The sequence below is a fragment of the Malaclemys terrapin genome, chromosome 5, assembly GCF_027887155.1.
Source record: "Malaclemys terrapin pileata isolate rMalTer1 chromosome 5, rMalTer1.hap1, whole genome shotgun sequence".
Lineage (NCBI taxonomy): Eukaryota > Metazoa > Chordata > Testudines > Emydidae > Malaclemys > Malaclemys terrapin.
In genome coordinates, this window is record NC_071509.1 from 124,913,401 (window position 1) to 124,928,504 (window position 15,104).

The 15,104-nt window shown below is 39.4% G+C and overlaps 1 protein-coding gene across 4 annotated transcripts in view; it reads left to right on the forward strand.

The window, feature by feature from the left end:
• BMPR1B (bone morphogenetic protein receptor type 1B) overlaps positions 1–15,104 on the forward strand; it is a 344,071-nt gene that overhangs the window by 60,537 nt on the left and 268,430 nt on the right. For 2 of the 4 annotated variants that reach the window (XM_054030450.1, XM_054030454.1), the window contains exon 2: positions 7,135–7,205. The gene's annotated coding sequence lies outside the window, so the exon portion shown is untranslated. Of the gene's footprint in view, positions 1–1,971; positions 2,091–4,706; positions 4,757–7,134; positions 7,206–15,104 lie in introns of all 4 variants that reach the window. The other 2 variants (XM_054030452.1, XM_054030451.1) reach the window with 2 other exon arrangements.

Sequence of the window (15,104 nt, forward strand, 5' to 3'; positions counted from 1 at the left end):
TGCCTTGAAGGCCTGGTAAGGGGCATGAAGAGGAAAAGGCCAACTTTCTGTTATTGGCTGAAGAGTCTTTGGTCCTGTAGTCTGCCTCACAATGCATGCTTTTTAAATGGATAGAATCCTTTTGGAAGACATGTTGTGAAAAATGGAGTAAGAAAATCATGAAAATACTATTCAACTGTATTGAAAAATTAAATACAGAATAAATATTAACCTGTGGCAGAAATTAGCTTCCTTATCTTTTGAAACAGAACATTTTAATGATGAAATAAGTTTTTTTCCAACTTTTTGGTGTACCTGTGTCAGTTTACACTAGGTCCTAGACGCTGTCAGCCAGTGTTAAATTTTAAGTGTCTGTCTCTGTTCTTGGGGGAGATTTAGGGGAATGATAAATCGGGTCAGGAACGTGAGTGTTTTATATGCAACTTACAATAAACAGTGATTGAATTTAGCGCAAGTTCTTATAGCTAGTGACCTCTTTAGCTTCTTCCACTGTGGCCATACACACCCTTCTCTGTACGTTATGTCCTGCTGATATTGGTCTGAAATGTGGCTGCCAGAGCCCAACAACAGTCTACTAAAATAAAATGATCACTAAAGCACAATATACATTGTGCTGCCCTTTCTGTGCATAGAAACATGGCTTCTTCTCTGAATTGTTTGGCTTTTGGGGAGTAGAGGGAGTGAAGGAGTGTTCCTTAAGCATCCACCTGATCAATTTGTGAAATCCAGGGTGAAGTGTAAGCATCTTGATCTAAATACTTACGTGAGGTACCTGACAACAAGAATCTTACAAAATCAAAAATGCAGGTTCCTGACAGATTTCCCTACATAGAGTGTGATGGGGACAGTAGTGGGGGACTACACAAAAAAATAAAAAGTGTATAAATTCTTTAGAAGATACCTATTTTGAAAGCCCTTATCTGGAATACCTGGTATCAGGGGAAAGAAAGATTACACAATAAAGCCTTGCTCTTGTCTATCTTGATTTTTGCAGAATTATACATAATTGTTCACATAATTTTATGCTAATATAGTATGGATAAATTCTGCCTGAGGAATCCATTTTGATCGTATTGACTTTGAAAGAGATGAAATAGTGTGTCTGAACCATCGCTTCATATAAAACCTTTTATTTCAACACTCTTTAAAATCACCAACCTGTATCAAAAAGAACAATCTGTAGTTTTTCATTCCCTTCCAATGTTCTGCTGCCACGTTCTGTATTTTTTTTTAAGGTGGAAAACAAGTTTCAACTATATTTGTTTGAAGATAAATAGCTAAACTCGTGTTGTTTAAAGAAACATACAATAGAGTGAGTGTTCACAGTGGATTTATTTGTACTCATTACAGATGACTTCAGAGCTAACTCAGAGTCTGCTTAGTCCCACCACTTACGTGTTGTGATATCATTTCTTAAATCTTGAAACCTCCTCCCCCCCATAACAGTGTGTCCATTGTATATGTTTTCTTCTAATGCATACATGCATCGTGCCAGTTGCTGAATTCTGCACTTCTGAGGGGAGCAAGAAAGGTGCAGGAAGACCCCAGGAACAGGGGAAGCGGGGGAGGGGCATTGTAATTTTTGCTGCAAGTTCATTCCTACTCATGCAGCCACATTGTGCATGAGTAACATGTCGCTCTCCAGGCATCATGCATCCTAAGTAGCTCAGTTTAAATTCCTCCAGAGAAGTCTATGGAAATTCCACGGCTCATGTAAACAATAACTTCAGCTCCATGTCTTCTGCCTTCTTTTCTGGGAGGAGTGAGGGGGAGGGGAGTGGTATGGTGTGCAAGAACACATGCATGCAGGGAGATCCATGGCTGCATGGTGAGCTGTGCTGGTAGGAGGGAGCAGGGTGGCTGGGAAGCAGTGTGGAGTGGCTGCTTACAGACCTTCACTGCAAATATCTGTAAAATTGGGAGCAGGCTCTGTGTAACTTGAAGTTTGCACCTTCTGTCTCTTCTGAGTAGCTGCTGCCCACTCCTGGCTGAGGTCAGAATGCAGCAGTAACTGCGTTGGATCTCTCATGGGATTTTTGGGAGTCCTGCTGTTCCTCTACCCCATGGTATTGCAAGTTGCCCATTAAAAGGTATGTTTGCCCCAGGGCATGCATATTATACTGATTGGAGTTGAGGTCTTTACTGTGCACTGGTGGTTACTATTCAGCCCCAAGAGCAGTAGTTTCCTCTACAAACTGAAAACTCTAATCTACCATATATTGTTTTTATTATACTCTTACAAATTATTGTTTTGTCCTAAAGGTGTTGTACCTTCATTTACCTTCTTCTTAACTTGTAAATCATAGGGTCATAGCCCTAAATGAATTGAATCCTCTCTGTTGAGATGATTGGGTGAGTGGTCCTTGGTATAATCATGGGGACTCAGCCGACTGTTCTCAAGAAGGTATGGAATTCATTTCATGCCTTGGTTCACCAGAGCCTGGATTTGACAGTGTTTAGATCATGCTGCAAGATACACATGGCTTTTCAAGCTTAGTATTGGGGGAGACTAAGTGACACTGGGAGAGAGTTTGTGAGAAGCTGCAAAGGAGAGTTTAATGGAGCTTTTCCAGCATAGAAGGCTTTGTTGGTGCTGCTGAAGGTTCCTTTTTAAGGTGTGTGTTACAAATTTGTTTTAAAGCCAGCTCACACACTTAGGATGTAAAATATTCACAGAGTGACCAAATGTAAATGCAACTGTAAAAGCAGTGGCAGTTTAATAATAATAAACCTAGATGTTTCAGCACATTAGGCCTAAATTTTCATAAGGGGCTAGGGATGTTGGTGCCCAACTTGAAGCATCTAAAAATCTTGGGTTGTTCTTTTTTTTGTTCCCCCCATCACTCCCCGAAAGTGTTGAACACCTACTCTGAAAATCAGGCCCTTTAGTTAGGTTCAACACCCCAACATCAAGGCACTCAAAACTTCTAGTAACTTTTGAAAATGTAGCTCATTAGTTATTCTTCTGATTGTTAACAGAGGCTGGAAGCTATTTTTCAGCCTCAAATAAAGGCCTACCAGACTGCTACAATCACAAAATGAGGTCACTTTCTAGCAAGATACACTTGCCATCAGTGGGTGACTGTATTAATTAAAAAAAAAAAAACTTTTCAAACTAATTTCAGCAGTTTATTCTTTACACTTAATGAAAATAAGGGGTTTTCATTTAATTTTCAGATAGCAGTCATGAGCCAAATGGGTGGTGTTTTTCTTTAAATTACATAAAGCAGGGTATGGAAACCAGTCATGGGGCACTGTGGATTAGCTGTATTGGCTATAAACCAGTTGCAACACTTCAGAAGTTCTGTATAAAGATGATGATGGTGTCAGATATTTTATAACCATAGATGTTAGCTAGATTTTTATCCTTTGCTCTCCCAGCCCCCAACTCTGACAAAGTTGATTTCTTCTTCTGAACAATGTAATAGAACAGCTGCTGGGTGCCCAACTGATAAACTCAGACTTCAAAACATGCAGTTTTAAAACCAAGGACATGCTGTTTGAATCAAGTGATTATCAGAAAGCCACTTCTTTCCATGTCCTTTGTGGTAGCGCTGGCAGTTTCAATACTATGAAGGAGATGATAAATATTTGGTTGATGTTTGGGGCGGAAATGAGGGAGAACCAATCCCCAGGCTTTGAATGTGTGTTGATATGTATAGCACTACTTCAGATAAGATAAGCAGTGGGTATTGTGAAACTGTTTAGCGAGGCTAAATGAGTGATGTCAGCCTCTAAGGCAATACTGTAGTGGTTCAGGAAATAGTTATAAGAATCAAAAGAAGTAAAAGCTTTGGTTTTACTGCCCCTTATGATCTCTCTTTCTGCCATGTTCTACTTCCCTTTTCTCTGTACCCTCATTCTCTCATCAAGATGCTTCTTCTCAGAATACAAGCATGCTTTGGTTTCTCCATCCAAAATCCCTCCTCCCGTCATCCTGCCCTCCCACTGAAATTACCACTCCATCTCCCTCCTATCATTTATAAACTCATTGACTGATCCATCCTTCTCCAACTTTGTCCTTGATGCTCTTCAAACTGTTTTTCACTCACTTTCTCTCCAGTCATCTGACACTGCTCTTGCTGAGGTCTCCAGTAGCCTTTTTATAGACTTCTAATCCATTCTCAGGGCACTTCTCCATTCTTATCTTCCTTGATCTCTCTGCAGCTTTTGATACTGTTGACTTTCCCCCTCATTCTTAAAATATTATTCTCTGACTTTCTTGTGTCCCTCTTTTCCTTGTTTCCTTCCTACTCGGTGACTGTTGTTCAGAATTCTGTTTAGTGAATCCTCCTCCCCTCTTTCACTTTCTTTGTGGCACCTGCAGGGCTCCATCCTACTATCTCTCTGCTGTATTTCTTTAGGTGATCTCATTGCTCACACGCCTTTGTGTTGATGCCTCTCAAATCTGTGTCTCCTCTCCTGGTCCGACTCCCTCCATTCACGCCTGCAACTCATCCTGCTTCTGATATCCCTTGCAGAAACGTACATTTAGTAGGGCCAAAACTGACCTCTTTGTCCTGTTCTCCCTATCCCTTCTCTCTGTTACTGTTGACAATGTTATCATCCATTCAGGCCTGTAAACCTGGGTATTCTCTTCAAGTTTGTCCTCACTTTAGCCCATGCATCCAAAGCCATATCCAGATCTTGCTTCTGCTTTCTCTGTAACATTTTCGAGATGTTGCCTTTTTCTTTTTCTTTTGCAGAAATTTCTTCTCCGTTTTGACCTTCCTCACATCCACGTTACCAATTTCAGGTGCGTTCTCAAAATGCTGCTACTAAAATATTTCTGGCCTGTGGCTCTGACTATGTCGTCCCCCTTTTTAGTCTTGCCATTGACTCAACTTCACCAATGATGCTAGTCTAAATTGCTTATTTGTTCATTTTCCCCACTGCACATTTTCTTTCACGACTCCACACACAAGGGGCAACTAGTCCACAAATGCATCTGTAAAGCCACTTCTCTATCCTTCTTCAGATCCTTTCTCAAGACCTACTTCTGTCAGGAGGCCTGTGGTAAACTGCCAACTGATAATGGCTAGGCTGGTAGCCAGCATGGACTATTGATATTAATATCTCCTGTTTTATTGCATTTCTTTTTAAATTGGATTTAGTGAGCTTCTGCAACTACATTGTTACTTTTGGCTACCTTCTGCAACTCCCTCCATTTCGTTACACTTCCATGTCACATCCAATCTTAATGTAAACTGTATGCTCTTTGTTGCACTAACTGCCTTGTGCTTTGTACGTTCTTGGGGGCACTAACTGCCTCATACAATGTACTATGTGTTTGGGGCCATGATCTGATTAGAGCCTCTTGGCTCTACCCTAATGCCAACAGTAGTTCTAGTAATAATCAGTGCTTAATTTGTGCCAGGGTTTGCCAGTGCTAAGCCTCGGCACCTCTCAACTTGGCAGTTCATAGCCCCATCACCTCTGCGCTTGCTGTGTCAGTTATGAAAGTAAAAAAAAAAAAAACTGCGTGAGCCCTGGCACCTCTTTCATTACAAATTAAGCACTGGTAATGTTCTGTCATAATTCTCTTGTGAGGCTATTGTCTTGAAGCAACCTCTGTTTTATTGGTGATTAGTTGGAGAGGAAGTAGTATGTATCCCTCTAGACAGATTTTGAACCAAATTGTATTTGAAGAAGTGTGCACATAATGACCAAACAGCTGTTTGGGACCAACGACCTGTGCTGCTATACATTTCTGATCCAGCTCCCTGTCAGGTCTGTGCGGTTCTGCCATCATGGGAGCCAGATAAGGCTTTGATTTGTAAACCTTGTGAATTATCAGTGCTATAGAGATTAATTTAATGACATATATGCTGTTTTACTCTGGACCTGTGGGGGCTGAGGCATGAAGGTAACACTCATCCATTCAGAGAATACTGGATGAATTGCAATGCATGCATTCTGCCAAGTTCTCTTGGAAGATGAGATGATAAGCATAAATTGCAAAATGTAAATCTTTTCCACCCATAATTGATAGAGTATTGCTAAATATTTTGCCATCCATGTGCTTCATTTTATCAAACACTAGTCCTCAAGTGTCACATTTGAAATACTGTAATGACTATTTACAGTAGAACCTCAGAGTTACTAACACTTCGGGAATGGAGTTTGTTTGTAACTCTGAAATGTTTGTAAAAAGCAACAGAGAGTCCTGTGGCACCTTTAAGACTAACAGATGTATTGGAGCATAAGCTTTCGTGGGTGAATGCCCACTTCGTCGGATCCGACGAAGTGGGCATTCACCCACGAAAGCTTATGCTCCAATATATCTGTTAGTCTTAAAGGTGCCACAGGACTCTCTGTTGCTTTTTACAGATCCAGACTAACACGGCTACCCGTGTTATCGGCTATCCCTCTGATATCTGAAATGTTTGTAACTCTGAACAAAACGTTATGGTTGTTCTTTCAAAAGTTTACAACTGAACATTGACTTAATACTTTGAAACTTTATTATGCAGAAAAAAAATGCTACTTTCCCTTTACTTTTTTAGTAGTTTATGTTTAACACAGTACTGTACTGTATTTGCTTTCTTTCCCCCTCTCTCCTGCTGCCTGATTGTATACTTCCGGTGCCAAATGAGGTGTGTGGTTGACCGGTCAATTCGTAACTCTGGTTTTCATAACTCTGAAGTTCTACTGTAGCTAGCCATGCATAATCCTTAGATTCTCCTGCAGGTGACGTTATAATTTTACATGTCTACAAGAAGACAGTACAGGGTGGTGGTGGGAGGGTGTCACATAATTTTCATATGGTGGGCCTGATGACATACCTTGCAATTCGTAGTGTTCCAGTGTGGACTCCCCCTTATTCCCCTGCTGGCATACATTGAATGTTCCTTAGAGCACAAAGATGTAGTCTTGTTTCAAACTTGTTGAGGCTACATCAATGCAGGCTAGCAGGGGAGCTAGAACCCAACACACCTGTAGTGCAGACTCCAGAGTTGTGCAGATAAGCCCAAAGATTCATAGAAATCCAGATGAAACTGTTCTGTAGGCCGCATCTGGTCAGTGGGCCATACCCTTGACACCCTGGTACAGAGTCTTTTTTCAATGGTAGTAATATAATTAAACTACTTTCAGCACATTGCCAATCGCTTTTAAATTTTTCTTTGTTTGTAGGGTGGAGTTCATTTCTTTTGTTCCTGGGAGCTGAATAGGAGAAAGGGACATTTTAGGTTAACTTGATAAAGGTAAGACAACATCTATTGGTAAAGATAAAATAATATTCATTATTGTGAGTTTATAGTAAGTTTGTCAATGGAGGTGTGTGATGTGAGGTTTTTTAACTTTGTGCTTTAGCAGTAAGTTAAAGTGAAGTATGTGATAACATAATTTGTATAATGAATGGAATGTGTACTTCTACCACAGGTATCAGTAAAACCCCTGGAGATAAGAAAGGAGGTGTAGATCAACATGATGAAGTGGATATCAATTTGTTATATGATTAGTAACTTCTGGCATTTTCTATACTCCATTGAATTTTAAATATTGGTTTGTTCAGCTGTGGTTCTCTTCATCAAACATTTGCACAGACTGTAAGAGCTCTTGAGTTAGAATTCCATATCCTATAAGACACTTTGTAAAAAAAACGCACAGAAACATGTACCAGTCCTTTGTCTTTTGGTGCATTAATGGATGATAGCATGTTACTTTTATACAAGTTCTCTAAGGACTACGTTGTGACTCTGACTGCATACCTGCCCATGGTTATTAAGGGAGAGTAACCCCCTCTCCTACATCCCTGTTCTTTGCTACCTTGGGACTGCACAGGAGCAAACAGTTACTGTGCATTTGGTAGCCTCCCCCAGACCCTGGGAGCAGGTTGGTGGAGAGGGGCACAGAGTGGGCAGAACCTTGGTTGTCAGTTGAGCCAGTGCAGGGCTATTGTAATTTGCTGCTGGCCTACAACAGCAGCAAACTCCTACCTCTTTCCTCCCTGGGATGAATGGGAGTTGTGCCTCTGAAGGGTGCGTCTTAGCCATAGTGCCTCCCAGGGCTACTCCTGGAGTAGTACAGCCTACATAGCATCCCTGCATAGGGCAGTGCCAAAAGGCACAATGTAGCCCTAAAATATTACAGTTCGTGACTGTACCTCACAATGACCACACTGATAGCAGAAGACTTTGATTTAAAAATTCTCGTAACCCCATTGTCTTTCCTTATGTCCCCTTGGTCTTGTTTGAAGACTGCTTGTAGCACACAACTGAACATCCATATTAGACTTGCATTAGCATCCCCTTGGTTGTAGTGCACTATGAATACTCTATTTTTATATTAATACTTAAATTAGCTGGTAAGATAGGAAAGCTTAGTCATACTTTTAAAAAGTTCTCTCGTATACTACATAAAACAACATGAAACACACTATTGCAAAGCAATGCAGAACTTAAAGTCAGAAAGTGTGTGTGTGTGCACGCGCCTTTAAAGTCTTAGGCCTGTCTACACACACAAATTATACCACTTTAAATATACCAGTGTATTTAAAGCTGTTCAGTACTCCTAGTGTGAATGTGTATTTGTCTAAAGTGCCTGGTAAATCTTATTCCTGTAGAAAAGGGGATTAAGCTATAATGGTATAAGGTAGCTGCATACCAGTATAATTGCATCAAAAATTTACTTAGTCTGTCTTAAATATAGCCCCAAATGCTCAGAGTTAAATTGCTATCTAGTAAAATGTCAATTAAGTATAGTGAATTGAGGGGGAGGAGGGAAATTCTGCTATAGCAATAACATGGTTTTTCAGTCTTTAGCATTGTAACCTACTGACTGTAAGGTCATACATTCAAATGTTAGTTTAGTGCCGGGGAGAGAGTTGTTGTGTTACCTCGATGAAAAGATACCAGTAGTAATCTGTAAATTAACTAATATTGCCCAAATCTAGTCTCATTCTGGCGGAATTCATGTTAGTCTATGTGGGAATTTTGCCTGAGTCAGGATTTAATTGAGCTCATAGCATGTACTTGCTAGAGTATATGATGTGATTGTTTACTGCAGCGAAGTACTCATTTACACCAATATACTAAAATTACACATCTAAAATTCTGGTACCTAATATACTAACTGTACTGGGTACCTAGTGTACTAAATTATTGGTATGTGTCTAATGTGTGTCATACCTGTGCAGGACTCAATTACACCTTTTCATGCACAGGCCTCCATTGGGGGCATTGCGGATCTGATCTGTTCCAGATGTACAGTGGAAGTAACACATCAGAGGGTGCAGCTTACTCTCCCTTGTGCACCCAATTTGCTCTGTTGGGTGTAAAGCGGTGCTCCTACTTTCTTCTTTTCCCTTTTGGAGTGTCATGCACTCCACGGGATGCAAAGGGAGAGCAGTTCTTATGCCTTAGGGATAGCACTTACACTAAGCATATCTTAGCTACTTCTTTGTCTTGTTTTTAAAGAGGTTAAATGGAGAAAAATTGAAACCATAAACACACTTTACATAGTTAAACTTGGTTTTACGTCCACCATTTCTGTCAGCACATTAAGAACATCTTTAGAGGAAACAATTTAATGGATATTTTTAGAAGGAGCAAGACACTTATGGGGAAGTTAGATAATCCTTCAAATAGACCAATAAAGAATAATCGTGCCATAATAACTAAATTGCATTCCAGTACTATGGAGATACTGTGATTTCCTTTGCTAATAAAAAACAAAAAATCCAGAGTTATATGTTTTGATTTTTTTGTATTTGCTGTCTCTACAAGAAGATGCTGACTAAACATAAATAAATAAAGACTCAAACTAGTCAGTTATTCTTTTGTTGATTATATTTGTCTCAAATGTAAAATAACGTAATCATTGTTGGCACTACTTACACTACAGAACCTTGGATTGTTATTGTATCACATGGATATCCTTATATACCCTGAATCCTAAACTGGGATAAATTGGCATAACTCCACTGACTTTAATGCCCATCAGCTGATTGAAAGAGGGGAGTTAACACAAGCATCTAAGTAGCACATTTTATCCTTTCTGGTAAGAATAATTTTTACAATGGCAGTCGCAGCAGCTGCAGGATTGGAGAAATTTCCCATAAAAGTCATTATTTAAAAAAACCAAAACAAAACCCACCATCACTCCAAAAAAGACTGCTCCTAAAAATTAAGTTAACTCATCCTTGATGCCATTAAATGATGGACAAACACCCACAGACTTTCAATGCAAAAGCAACATTCTGCTCTGACTTAATTTAACTCCTACTTGTGATCATCCAGTGTTAACTCCCTCTTCCATGATAGTCTTTTAAATCAAAAACTCTTTGGGGCAGTGACTGTCTCTATATTCATGTCATCTGTAGCGTAGAACACATGGTTGGGGCTTAATAATAATTTATTATTCTAATTGAGTGGAAAGATGTGGCTTTGGGTGAGTGAGAGGGTACAATGAGGATTAGCGGAGTGGAGCAGAGGTCCCTTCTTCCTCTCCAAACATATGCTTTATGCTGATTATGACTCTCTGATCCTGTGGGCTAATCTGTGCTGGCTCTCATGTGAGATAGAGTATCTCCTAGACTGCTGTAACTTAATACCAGTGGCATCTGGTACCAATCAATCATATGCCAGTTGAAGATTAGTGCTGTGGAGAGGACTTTTGCCCGAAACACATCTCTTAAAATGATGTGGAGTACAGGAACTTGTTCTGCATGCAGGACATTTTTAGACAGTTAAGAGCAGGGTCTTGCTCCTTGGTACCACTCAGGTGGCGCACAAACAATCCAAATTTCAAAAGAGAAAATGATCCTGTATTTTAAAATAACTCTGTTAATGAAAGGTCTTAGTTTTAAGAAAATGGATAAAATGCCTATCAGGATGAATTATAATAGAACATGAGAATCAATATTTTCTTGTGTTAAAACAACCCAGTGAAGGAAACACAGGAACAATTGGAGAGGGAAGAATGTATTTGTTTATTGCCAGTAAAAGGATCCTATGTAACTATTCGATCTAACAGATTAACAACTATTCTACCAAATCATTGCAAAACCCCATGGGAGTGTATACACTGCAGCTGGGAGCAAGCCTCCCACCCTGCCTAGACAGACTTGCACTAGCAGGGCTCAAGTTAGCGGGCTAAAAATAGCAGAGTGGATTTTGTGGCTCCAGCTCTCAATTCTACCTGACCCCCCGAGGGCTCGAGACCCTTGAGCTCTAGCCCAAGCTTGGATGTCCACAGTGCTATTTTTAGCATGCTAGCATCAGCCCTGCTAGTACAGGTCTGTTTACCTGGGATGGGGGCCCTTTCTCTGGTAGGATTGCCAGCTTTGGTTGGATGAATTCCTGGATGTTTCATCACATGACATTATCTTTAATTAAAGACTCCAGGACAATCCTGGAGGGTTGGCAACTATGTAGACATACCCCATGTCATTTTATAACAAGCTTCCTGTATATTTATTTTATCACAGACCTGTTGTAATATAATCATATAAATATTAATATAATTGAGATTCTTTGGAGACTCCTGGTGTATATGGGGTGGAAAAAAGAGAAAAGAAATCTGTTACACATAAATTTAGTATGAATCACTCTTCAGATGAGTAGTGAAGAGCAGCACCAGTACTTGGCTCCCTGTAAGATCCAAAAAGAAAACAGTTGAATACTCCTGGGTTTAATCAGTCATAGTTATTTGTTTCACATAAGTTCATTCATTGTCACAAGAGCATGAAATCCAAACTTCAATTATTGTGCCCTTGGCAGCAGTGATAAATATTATAAAAACCCAATTTTGTTAATAGACTTTCTTTCATTGTTGGAATAAGTGTTAGTTGTTATTTTTAGTGCAACTTGAAATACTTACCTACTGTGTGTAAGACAGTATTTTGGCATTTAAAAAGAAAACCGTGTATACTTAAAAAAAAAAAAAAAGTAATTTATTTCCACCTGTCTTAGGCATGAATAACTTTGGAAGTGCATATGACATATCTTCTATATGGATAGTAAATTAAATTCAGACTAGCAATACTATAGTACTGAGTACCAAAATGAAGTAAAAGCCATTCACCTCAAATGAAGTTTTGTATTACAGTGTATGTAAGAAATGGTACAATCTGGTGGGAGGGGTTTGGAAGGAGACTTTAGCTGGAGATGGAGTAGCTGCAAATTAAGTCAGCTCAATTTATCAAATGACTACTGTAATAAAATTTAATATCTCTCTCTGAAAAGGGCAGATTTTCATCAATATTTTTGTTTGCTACTTGTGGGCAAGTTAATTTTTTTTAATGCTTCCACCCAGAGGCCAAATTCAAGTGTACTGTAAATACTGTAACTTTGTATAGAATACCATGTGCAGATCTGGCTCCTAAACACAGTAGTGACAATCAGTGTGTGTGGGGGGAGAGGGAAATTGAGGAGGAGAGGATGGAGGAAGATAGTGAACTATCAGGAAAATGCTGGAAAAATGTGAGTTAGCTACTGAAAAGCATGTGTGGAAGGTCTTGAACAAGAGAGAGAAGAGAAATAAGACTTTAGTTGTTTGAGACTATATTTACTGAACTCTGGCATGTTCGTATTATAATACTGTCTTTCTCAAGTATTCTTTTATATTGGGATACCTTGTCACTGGCATTCACTGGAACTTACGGTACCTCAGAATATAACTGCCTTACCCACAAATGCCTGATGTGCCACATCAAGATGCCACAACATAAGCATTGTGATAGTGTGATGATTTTTCTTCTTGAAGGGCATAATTTAGAATTAGATTAATTGAAATCAGTGGGACTGAAGCACATGCTTTTAAAGTTAAGTGCATGCTGTCCTGAATAGGTATGTACCTAAGCACATGCGTAAGTGCTTTCTTGAACTGGGACCTTTAAATACTGGCAACCCTAAAGCATTGTGGTATCCAAGATAAACAAAATTCTTGTGTGTGTGTTGTTGCTTAGGTGTAACCACGTATTATGAATGGAATATTTTAATTTATGAAATTAAGACATGGCCTATGCTTCAAGATTTTACATTCTGATTATTACTGGTTCATGCTTCTTTCATGTGATTATTTAAATAATATGTAGTCTGTTGCAGTGATGAATAAATAAAGGAATCTCAGGAGACTGAAAAATGGGAATACTTGTTTACAGAATTATGAGACACAAGTCAAGGACTAAGCCTTCCTTAGAGATCATATTGTTGGATTGAGAAAAATTGAAGTCTCAGGTACATGAGCCAACCCATGGTTGACATTTCGGATTTTTGTTTCATCTGGAGACTCACTATGGTATTTTGTTACGTTTTAAACCCATAAGTGCTAATTAGAATAAGCTAATTTTATAATTATTCCCAGCAGACATATAAGTAATTTAGTCTCAAACATGTTTAGTTTGTGGAGACACAATTATTCAAATAAGTGTTGAGAAACAACAAGTAGTTTGTGCAACAGGGGCTTAATGCCTATGTGAAACACAGATGTTTGAAAATGTAGCTACATCTGTTTAAAAGTAATTCAAAGTGTTCTGAGTAATTTAATCTCTCTGTATTTTTCTTTGTGGCCATGGTCCTCTTTAAAATTAAAGGTAAGCAATTATATGTTTGTGTATATATTTCTGTTGACTTTAGTTTAAATTCCAGGAACAAATTAATTATTCAAAAGTAATGACTCAAGAACAAAGTCACGTCCCTTTGAGGATACTAGTTACTGTTATGATGGTGGTCAAGGAGGCTAATCCTGATATAAGGTTGAAATGTATTCATTTATTTTATTTTTAATTTTAAAATTGGTTGGCGTTTATTTCTAAAAGAGGGGGAGGGGGGACGAATCGTTTGGTTCTTCCTGATGTAAAATATCTGAAACATTTGTGAGTGTGATTAGGAGACTGTTGGCAGATTTCAAAAGAAATATGGTCAACACATTCTGTGTACACACAGATGGATTTAAAAAAATCCAGAATGGGTTATTGTACCAACCTAGGAAGGACTCTTGAGAATGATCAGGCTTGCATTGTAATGAATGAATTCATTATAAAATAACCAGGGTGCAGCATGACTACTACCGATGTTCTTTAAGTCATTTTGGCATAAGTTCAGAAGGAATTAATTTTTGATAGTGACAAAAATTAAATGACCGGTAACTTCTTAGCTTTTATAAAATGCACCTGAAGCTTATTGCTATTTTGGGAAAATCATAGAATCATAGAATATCAGAGTTGGAAGGGACCTCAAGAGGTCATCTAGTCCAACCCCCTGCTCAAAGCAGGACCAATTCCCAGCTAAATCATCCCAGCCAGGGCTTTGTCAAGCCGGGCCTTAAAAACCTCCAAGGAAGGAGACTCCACCACCTCCCTAGGTAACGCATTCCAGTGTTTCACCACCCTCCTAGTGAAATAGTTTTTCCTGATATCCAACCTGGACCTCCCCCACTGCAACTTGAGACCATTGCTCCTTGTTCTGTCATCTGCCACCACTGAGAACAGCCGAGCTCCATCCTCTTTGGAATCCCCCTTCAGGTAGTTGAAGGCTGCTATCAAATCCCCCCTCATTCTTCTCTTCTGGAGACTAAACAATCCCAGTTCTCTCAGCCTCTCCTCATAAGTCATGTGCTCCAGACCCCTAATCATTTTTGTTGCCCTCCGCTGGACTCTTTCCAATTTTTCCACATCCTTCTTGTAGTGTGGGGACCAAAACTGGACACAGTATTCCAGATGAGGCCTCACCAATGTCGAATAAAGGGGAACGATCACGTTCCTCGATCTGCTGGCAATGCCCCTACTTATACAGCCCAAAATGCCGTTAGCCTTCTTGGCAACAAGAGCACACTGTTGACTCATATCCAGCTTCTCGTCCACTGTGACCCCTAGGTCCTTTTCAGCAGAACTGCTACCTAGCCATTCGGTCCCTAGTCTGTAGCAGTGCATGGGATTCTTCCGTCCTAAGTGCAGGACTCTGCACTTGTCCTTGTTGAACCTCATCAGGTTTTTTTCTGCCCAATCCTCTAATTTGTCTAAATAATAGTAACCATGCAACTGCTAGTGTCTAATAGCACTCAAAATATTGTGCATTCTGAGAGGTTTAAGCATTTATTGAACAGTTAATATTTACTTAATACAGTATATTAGATTTTTTTTTAATATGGAAAAGGCTAAC